Source organism: Leguminivora glycinivorella, chromosome 4, assembly GCF_023078275.1.
Source record: "Leguminivora glycinivorella isolate SPB_JAAS2020 chromosome 4, LegGlyc_1.1, whole genome shotgun sequence".
Classification (NCBI taxonomy): Eukaryota; Metazoa; Arthropoda; class Insecta; order Lepidoptera; family Tortricidae; genus Leguminivora; species Leguminivora glycinivorella.
In genome coordinates this window covers 26,114,407-26,124,161 of record NC_062974.1, presented here as the reverse complement: position 1 = coordinate 26,124,161, position 9,755 = coordinate 26,114,407, and positions in this window count along the sequence as shown.

Here is a 9,755-nt window from a genome sequence, read left to right as displayed (position 1 = left end):
CCATACAATGATTCAATTTTAGCCATACGTAATTGCAATTCATTTACCTCAGCCGATGTTAATGAAGCAACGTCCAAATCATCCATATATTTTTCAAACATGGTTAGTCGACCTTTATAGCTGGCCCGCTTGGCGATTAACTCTTTATCTTCAGCCATTTTTGGGAAGCGAGTGTAGTCAACCTGGAATATTTATTTTACAAAGATGTAAGAGAGAAATAACAATCGATTAAAATGCCGTAGCAATAAGCAAGCGAAACTTGAAGTTACAAATCAGTTTGAGGTTAACCATACATAGCAGTTTATATCTCTAAGTTTAAGTGATTTAAATTGCGTAAATAATTTAACATAAACCAGTGTTCTTTGCACGTATTAACTATTTACTTAATTAAATTAATATTAACTGCAAGTGCAATGTAAGCTTAAGGACTTTAAGTGTGAATATATAAGCGTTCTGATTTTAAATTGAAATACAAATTTTAACTAATAGCAGGATAATTATTTGTACTACCTAATTAATAAGGTTAAGATTAAATCAGACCGGTACACTTAAATTAAACTTAAAATAAAGAACACTGAGCTTAACACGTGGATACTGACCTTGTCACAGAGTTAAATTACGCTAAATTTATACCTTTAGAGTGCTGGATTAGATTTAATAAACACAATTAGCACTGGATTACCACTTTTCTTCATTAAAGTCTTGTAATTATTTAATTCTCGACCACTTTAGACAATCCTTTGTCTCTTCTTTGGTTCGATGATGGTGCCACCCGATGCCAATTGTTAGGTAACTCTCCAACAATTCCACATTCCTCTTGACCGTGTTATTTTAGTCGCTGGAATCCTTCATCCGTATCTTAAGGACCATGTTTAGGTCTTTAGGAGGAAAATGGAAACTAGTATAAATTTTACAACATGACTATATTAAAGTGCTACCAGTCAGTCGAGATGCTTAAATGTAAGTGCTTAAAAACTAAATTCTTATACTAAAATAATGCACGCTGTAGGGCATGCGGTTTTGCCTACATATTGTGATCAGGCGCTTTCTCTTTGTGCATTCTTTAACATGCCCACTTGTAGCCTAACGCCGTGTCTTGCGTGGGCGACGGTCGCGCGACCGTCGCCGTCGCGTCTCATGCTTCCATATCGATAAGGTTTGATTTCGTATACGTCGCATCGCCGTCGCGCGACCATCGCGCGACCGTCGCCCACGCAAGCCACGGCGTAAGTCCGTTTTCACATTATCCGATCCGATATCGGATTTTGGAAGGATTTTAATGGAAAAAATTCGAGATGGCGCCTGTAATGTTTGGGGTATCGGTCCGACATCCGATCCGATATCGGTGCGATATAAAACGCACTTAATAACACATTGGTCGTGTACAGTCGACTACAAAGAGATGTATCCACTTTTTGACCTTGTTGCATTGCAATAAGGTGAAATAATGTATACATCTCTTTGTAGTCGACTGTACAAGTATTTTCTATATTTTCCGCCTTTTTCAGTTGGCAGTAGGCTTTAATTATTTGATAGTATTTCCCTTCACTAGCTCGGAAACACGTGCTTTGTCCTTTAATACCAGCGGGTAAAAACGCATTATATCCACTAGTGGGTAAAGTAATTTGACCTTGAGTAAAGTAAAATTAACTACTTTAAAATTGATAAAAAGTAGGTGATCTAGTAATAAAGATGATTTAACACCTGTGGAACTAATTTCCTTTTCGCACGTGTATCGTACAACGTTTTTCAGTACAGATGGCCCTCCGAAGTTTCGACCTGGCATATAATGAACCACTTCTCGCACTAGTGCGTAAAAAAACAAAATCTGTACTGAAAATAACTATTTGCTACGTAGTAGGTACGTATAACCAGATAGAAGATAATATACATAATACATAAGCTCTAGTGTATTCTGTATACGCTAGAGCTGCCCGTTTGCATTTATTGGCATGTATTTCTGTCCCAAAAATTCTTTATAAATAATTCAGCACCTGTCAGCGTCAGCCATATTTTGTACAAATTGGAGGTGGCTTTGCCTTTACTTATTACTCGTTCAATTTAAATTTGGGACAAACGAGGCGGAAGTGAAATACCTTCTCCCCTGTTGTGGTGCAATGGGGTTTAAATATCAAAAAAATATATAAAGAAGATATTGACTGACTGACTGACATATCAACGCACAGCCGAAACCGCTGGTCCTAGAGATGTCAAATTTGGCACGTAGGTTCCTTATATAGTGTAGAGGAGCACTAAGAAAGGATTTTTCAAAATTCGCCTCCTAAGGGGGTCAAATAGGGGTTCAAAGTTTGTATGGGGAAACAATGTTAGTTTCACTGTTTTATTCGAAACTTCACAGGAGGGATCCTAAAAACATACGACTAAAGACGTGCTTCAGGTTTTTTGAAAATTTAACCCCTAAAAGGGTGAAAAGGGGGTGATAAAGTCAAAAAACTAATATGGGTATCGTTTTTACGGTTTATTGGGTCGCTGATCACGATAAATACAACGTTTTTAAAATCTAACGAGGCGGAAGTGAAATACCTTCTCCCCTGTTGTAATGCAATGGGGTTTAAATATCAAAAAATATATAAAAGAAGAAACTGACTGACTGACTAACTGACATAATATATCAACACACAGCCGAAACCGCTGGTCCTAGAGATTTCAAATTTGGCACATAGGTTCCTTATATGGCGTAGAGGAGCACTAAGAAATGATTTTTCAAAATTCTCCTCTTAAAAGGGTGAAATGGGGGTTCAAAGTTTGTATGGGGAAACAAGATTAGTTTGACTATTTTATTCGAAACTTCACAGGAGGGATCCTAAAAACATATGACTAAAGACGTGTTTCAGGTTTTTTGAAAATTTAACCCCTAAAAGGGTGAAAAGGGGGTAAAGTCAAAAACACAATATGGGTATCGTTTTTATGGTTTATCAGGTCGCTGATCACGATAAATACAACGATTTTAAAATCTAATGACGTGGAAAAGAGATTTTCTCCCCTGTTGTTGTGCAATGGGGTTAAAATATCCAAAATAGCCATAAGTATAGCTTTAGTTTTCATCTTTACTTCTGGTTCAAGGTTCACGGAAGTTCCTTAGAGGAGCACTAAGAAAGGATTTTTCAAAGTTCACCTCCTAGCATGATAATTTGACAGGGGCAAGGACAGGGACAGGGACAGGGACAGGTACAGGGACAGGGACAGGGACAGGGACAGGGACAGGGACAGGAACGGGATAGGGATAGGGATAGGGATAGGGAAAGGGACAGGGACAGGGACAGGGACAGGGACAGGGACAGGGACAGGGACAGGGACAGGGACAGGGACAGGGACAGGGACAGGGACAGGGACAGGGACAGGGACAGGGACAGGGACAGGGACAGGGACAGGGACAGGGACAGGGACAGGGACAGGGACAGGGACAGGGACAGGGACAGGGACAGGGACAGGGACAGGGACAGGGACAGGGACAGGGACAGGGACAGGGACAGGGACAGGGACAGGGACAGGGACAGGGACAGGGACAGGGACAGGGACAGGGACAGGGACAGGGACAGGGACAGGGACAGGGACAGGGACAGGGACAGGGACAGGGACAGGGACAGGGACAGGGATAGGGATAGGGATAGGGATAGTAGGGATAGGGATGATAGGGATAGGGATGATAGGGATAGGGATAGGGATAGGGATAGGGATAGGGATAGGGATAGGGATAGGGATAGGGATAGGGATAGGGATAGGGATAGGGATAGGATAGGGATAGGGATAGGGATAGGATAGGGATAGGGATAGGGATAGGGATAGGGATAGGGATAGGGATAGGGATAGGGATAGGGATAGGGATAGGGATAGGGATAGGGATAGGGATAGGGATAGGGATAGGGATAGGGATAGGGATAGGGATAGGATAGGGATAGGGATAGGGATAGGGATAGGGATAGGGATAGGATAGGGATAGGGATAGGGATAGGGATAGGGATAGGGATAGGGATAGGGATAGGGATAGGGATAGGGATAGGATAGGATAGGGATAGGGATAGGATAGGGATAGGATAGGGATAGGGATAGGGATAGGGATAGGGATAGGGATAGGGATAGGGATAGGGATAGGGATAGGGATAGGGATAGGGATAGGATAGGGATAGGGATATGGATAGGGATAGGGATAATAGAGATAATAGGGATAGGGATAGGGTTAGGGATAGGGATAGGGATAGGGATAGGGATAGGGATAGGGATAGGGATAGGGATAGGGATAGGGATAGGGATAGGGATAGGGATAGGGATAGGGATAGGGATAGGGATAGGGATAGGGATAGGGATAGGGATAGGGATAGGGATAGGGATAGGGATAGGGATAGGGATAGGGATAGGGATAGGGATAGGGATAGGGATAGGGATAGGGATAGGGATAGGGATAGGGATAGGGATAGGGATAGGGATAGGGATAGGGATAGGGATAGGGATAGGGATAGGGATAGGGATAGGGATAGGGATAGGGATAGGGATATGGATAGGGATAGGGATAATAGAGATAATAGGGATAGGGATAGGGTTAGGGATAGGGATAGGGTTAGGGATAGGGTTAGGGATAGAAATAGGGATAGGAATAGGGGACGGGGACGGGGATAGGGATAGGGGAGGGACGAGGACAGGGACGGGACGGGACGGGACGGGACGGGACGGGGACGGGGACGGGGACGGGGACGGGGACAAGGATAGAGATAGGGACGGGGATAAGAATAGGGATTGGGGTCGGAATAATCGGTCGGCAATCGATATAAAATACAGGTGGCTCAGTTGGAAGGGATTAGTAAGTAGGCATCGGCGAGTATCCTGCATCCGTAATAACTATTACATTCAATGTGCTGTAAGAAGATCGTTGTTTGCTTGCCTTTTATATGTTTACGTTTGCAATAAGTATAAGCAAAATGGAAAAAATTGTAAGCGATAATGCAAGGAAGTACTTTTTACCCTACGATTACCTTTCGACCATAGCGTCGAGATACTGGCTATGTGGGTTGTATGAAGTTTCCCCAGTATAAATATTTATATAGGTAAAATACATACATATTCGTACCTACTACCTACGCTGTGGTCGCTGTGTAACAATTCTACAATCATTGCAAGAATTTCTTTTAAAACAATAGTAATATGTGTTATATGTGTAAGGTACAGTCAGCCAAAAAAGTGGTTTACTACTTTTCGATCAATAGAGTCGAAAAGTGGGAAACCACTTTCTTGGCTGACCGTACAGCAAATAGATCAGTTACAATGGCCCCCCAGTCGAGAATTGCCCCGCTTTACCTTAATCGAAATAATCGCGGACAGATGTACCTACTAAGAAACCTACGGATCCAAATGAAAATCTTATTTTTTGTAAACGTTTCAATAAGAATACTTTTATTACGCGGGCGAAGCCGCGGGTAAAAGCTAGTAGAATAAACATCAAGAGTTTATGTAGTTTAAAATGTGTACGGTGTTGTTATTTAGCGTCATGATTAACTTTATTGAGAATTAGTAGGTACTCCTCGGTAAAAATAATTTCAATAGCCATTGTAAGTATTAAATACTTATTTTCTAGTATTACGGTTCTAAAAGTTGGTTTCGGTTAGCTCACGGTCAACCTAACAAGCTTCCTCACTTCGCTCGTCGTCGCACCTAACTGGGCTCTGTCCCTGTATGAGATTTCTGTTGCTATACTTACCTGTTACAAAATTTTAGGCATTTTTATTTTTTATTTCCAACAAAAATATGTAGGTATGTATGTGTAAGTATGTTCCTTTTACTTATTTCGAACTTGCCTAACGTATGAAAACGGAACTTTTGCATCAAAGAGAAGTTATTCGCCGAAGAGTTGTTTGACCAAGTGAAAGATTTGACAAATTATAAGATTGATAAGTCTCCCAAAAGTTTAGAGGCGTTATAATAATCTGCTTTACAAAAATTCCACCAATTGAAAAGTTGTTATACAAAAAGTTGCTAATTTTAGTTGTCAAAGTGAAACGTCGGCGAATGGTTGGCAAATGAAATTCGGCCAAAGATAGTTCTGCGAAAAGGTATTATTATCTATACATATACATCAATAACTATGTCGTTAGGTTATAAGTTTGATTGAAATTGTCGTTTTATTTTAAATACATGGTCGATTACGGAATTACGTAATTACGTAATAAAAAATGAAAATTCCGTAATCAATTACGTAATTGACATATCCGTAATTTTGGAAGCCCTAGTTGTCATACCTTACGTTCTATACAAATTGATGCTAGGAATGGGATGGCATGGCACATATTTATTGTATACAAATAGATCCTGATGCTACAAATTGATGGAATTGGGATGAACTTTGACAAAGTAATGCTTAGAAATACCTAAAAGAAAGGAGTGAACATTATTTCGGGAGTCGAACATATGTATAGTAGGTACACAACATATTTTTCGTTGGCCCCTTAAAAAATGGACAGTATGACCTTAAGTGCGTTTTCACATTATCCGATCCGATATCGGATGTGGGAAGGTCTATGGAAAAAATCCAAGATGGCGCCTGTAATGTATGGGATATCGGCCCGACATCCGATATCGGATCGGATAATGTGTTTTAATCCGTCGTTACAAGTCAAGTCAAGCGATGGAGTGAAGTTTATGTTTTGTTTGACAGCTTGGTGCCGGTATGTAAAATTCACTTCATGAAATTCTTACTATAACGTACCTATTAAAACTCTTGGTACAGTCAGCAACCAAGCTGTGATAAAGTGCTAAAAATGTGTATACCTACACATCTTAAAGTTCAGGCAATAAAGTTCTGTATATATATTTCTGGCCCTTTGTATTCACTGCTTTGTTGCTGACTGTACAGATGTACTCGTAAGCTTCAGATTTAGATACAAATAAATTCTTACGTAGTGTACAAGTTAATCACAAAGAGTTGTCTGTTCTTTATCATTCATCTGCAGCGGCATCTCTGGTTCAAGTGCAATCTTTCATTCTCTGCTTTTAACAGTAAAGTACCTATGAATACCGCAGAGATAAAATTGTTAGAAGTTACATTTCTTATTATTATCTCCTAGATAACGAAGATGGTAGGTATACAGGGTGTAAATTTAATCGTCTGCAATTATAGGTCACTTTAGGTTAGGTTAGAAAGAGACAAAAAGTAGCCTATGTCACTCTCCATCCCTTCAACTACCTCCACTACAAAAATCACGTAAATTCGTCGCTCCGTTTTGCCGTGAAAGACGGACAAACAAACAGACACACAGACTTTCCCATTTATAATATTAGTATGGATGCACCACTGAACAACTCCATACTGAACAACTTTCACCTAGAAATAAATAACCACAAAATTAAAATTTTGAAAAAACCTCCGACCGCGACATAGTGTACAGATTTTTATGACACGTGGCTAAGAACACTCCCGACTAATTCAGCTTTCAAACAAAAAAAAACTAAATCTAAATCGGTTCATCCGTTCGGGAGGCACGATGCCACAGACAGATACGCACAAACAGACAGACAGAGAGACAAACAGACAGACAGACACGTCAAACTTATAACACCCCGTCGGTTTTGCGTGGGTTTGCAGGTACTTTTGGCCACTTTGAAGTCGGCTTTCTTTTTTAACCCCCGACGCAAAAACGACGGGGTGTTATAAGTTTGACGTGTCTGTCTGTCTGTGGCATTGTAGCTCCCGAACGGATGAACCGATTTAGATTTCGTTTTTTTTTGTTTGAAAAATGGACTCAGGGTTAGTGCAGGTTTACTTTTGGCCACTTTGAAGTCGGCTTTCTCCGATCCGATATCGGATGTCGGACCGATATCCCATACATTACAGGCGCCATCTTGGATTTTTGTTTGATTGAAATCCTTCCGACATCCGATATCGGATCGGATAATGGGGGTTTTTTCAAAATTCACTTAATTTTGGAGTGTTTTATGTATTATAAAATCGGTCCACTATATCGCGGTCGGGGGTTTTTCAAAATTTTAATTTTGTGGTTAGGTTAGTTTGGCCTCGCGATTCCCCCTAGGTAGACCGTAGACCTATAACGGTGGTTAAACTTCTTAACCCCAGCTCTATTCGTTTGCAAGTCTTCTTAAGTAGTTAGCACAGTGAAGACGGACAGACAAGCGATCTAAATATAAGGCGTTATTGTAATGTTTATTACGCGAAACTATTTAGCGAGGCCGGGTGTGGGTGGCCAGAGCCCATTGTTATTAGGGATCTGCGGACTGGATTGGGGAATTCTCTTTCATCGCTGAAAATAGTGTAATATCGTTTTGGCTGTTCAGAATAGGCCTCCGGTCCGACCTCTAGTACAATGGCGTGGCGCCCCCTTTTCATTTTAATTTAATGTAATATGAATTAATATGATATGGATTTTAACTGTCCGAAATAAATGAATTTTATTTTTATTTTATTATACAGGGTGTAAACCTAATACGGGCGAACCTCTTAACGGTGGTGAGTATAAAAAAAAATAAAAAAGCCTTTTATTTCTTGCTCATCAATCAACGGAATGTCAATACAGTGTCATTTAAAAGAATATACATGCATTACTTAGAATAAAAATTGTTAATATGTCATGTCATTATTTTTATAAATTCCAATTTAATAATAAATCTAAAACTAAGTATATTCCTATTTCTACGTAGCAAGAACCCCTTCTCGGGTAAAGGCCTCCTCCAGAGAGTGCCAGTTGGATCTGTCTTGCGCTGGTAGAGTCCAATTTGGGCCAGCAATTTTTATAATGTCCTCAGACCACCGCATGCAAGGCCTTCCATCTCTGCGTTTGCCCATTGGTCCGGGCCATAGAGTTATTTGTTTCGTCCATCTCTTGTGGTGAGTATAGGACGTATAAAATGTAATTAGATAACTTTTACTTAAAATTGAAATATTTTTTTATCCATACAAATTAATTCGGCCCGCAACGTAATGCAAACACACTCCCGTTAAACGCTCGTTGACAGTTGTCATTGATTGTCATCGCAACCACGTTTACAGTACATTGCTGCTGAGATTTTTTTCAAAAATTCATTATGGGGTGAAAATTAAGAGTAAATCAAAAACACCTCTTAATTAATGATAACAATATTGAATTATACGCCTGGTTTCATTTATCGCCCTTATTACGTTTACGCGCTGTAGTACCCATCATTAAACCACCTGGCCACTAAAATCTTTATTACAACCTTTTTTACATACCTAAAATTGTTTAATCAGACTTGTGCCGTCAGATAGTTAGTCAAGTAATTTCGCTTATTATAAAAATTATGAATTTTAAAGTTTAAGAGAATCATAAAAGACCTCTTAAACTTTTTAATTCACTTAAAATTATGTATAAAAACGAAATGAACTATTTTCTAAGTTAACAAACAGTGAAAGTTTAAAATTAAATTATATTTTCCAATTTAAATATTATAATACTTCCCTTCCTTTAGTAAGCTTAAATAAAATAAAAAAATAAAATTCATTTATTTCAGATAAAAAAATCCATTTATCATTATTATCACACATTTTACATATAATTTAAACATAAAAATTAAAAGTGCGCCTTAAAACTTAAAGCTTAAAACTTAAGTGCGCCTAACGGTGTGTCGAATTTAATGGAAATTAAAAAAACACGGTGTATACAGGCGATAAAAAAGTCAGTAAGGTCATTAAAGCTATGACATAATCTATTTATTTTGTATTTACGTTTCCTTAGGCCTTTATTTAAAACCACAGCTCACGCTTGACCATTATTGAG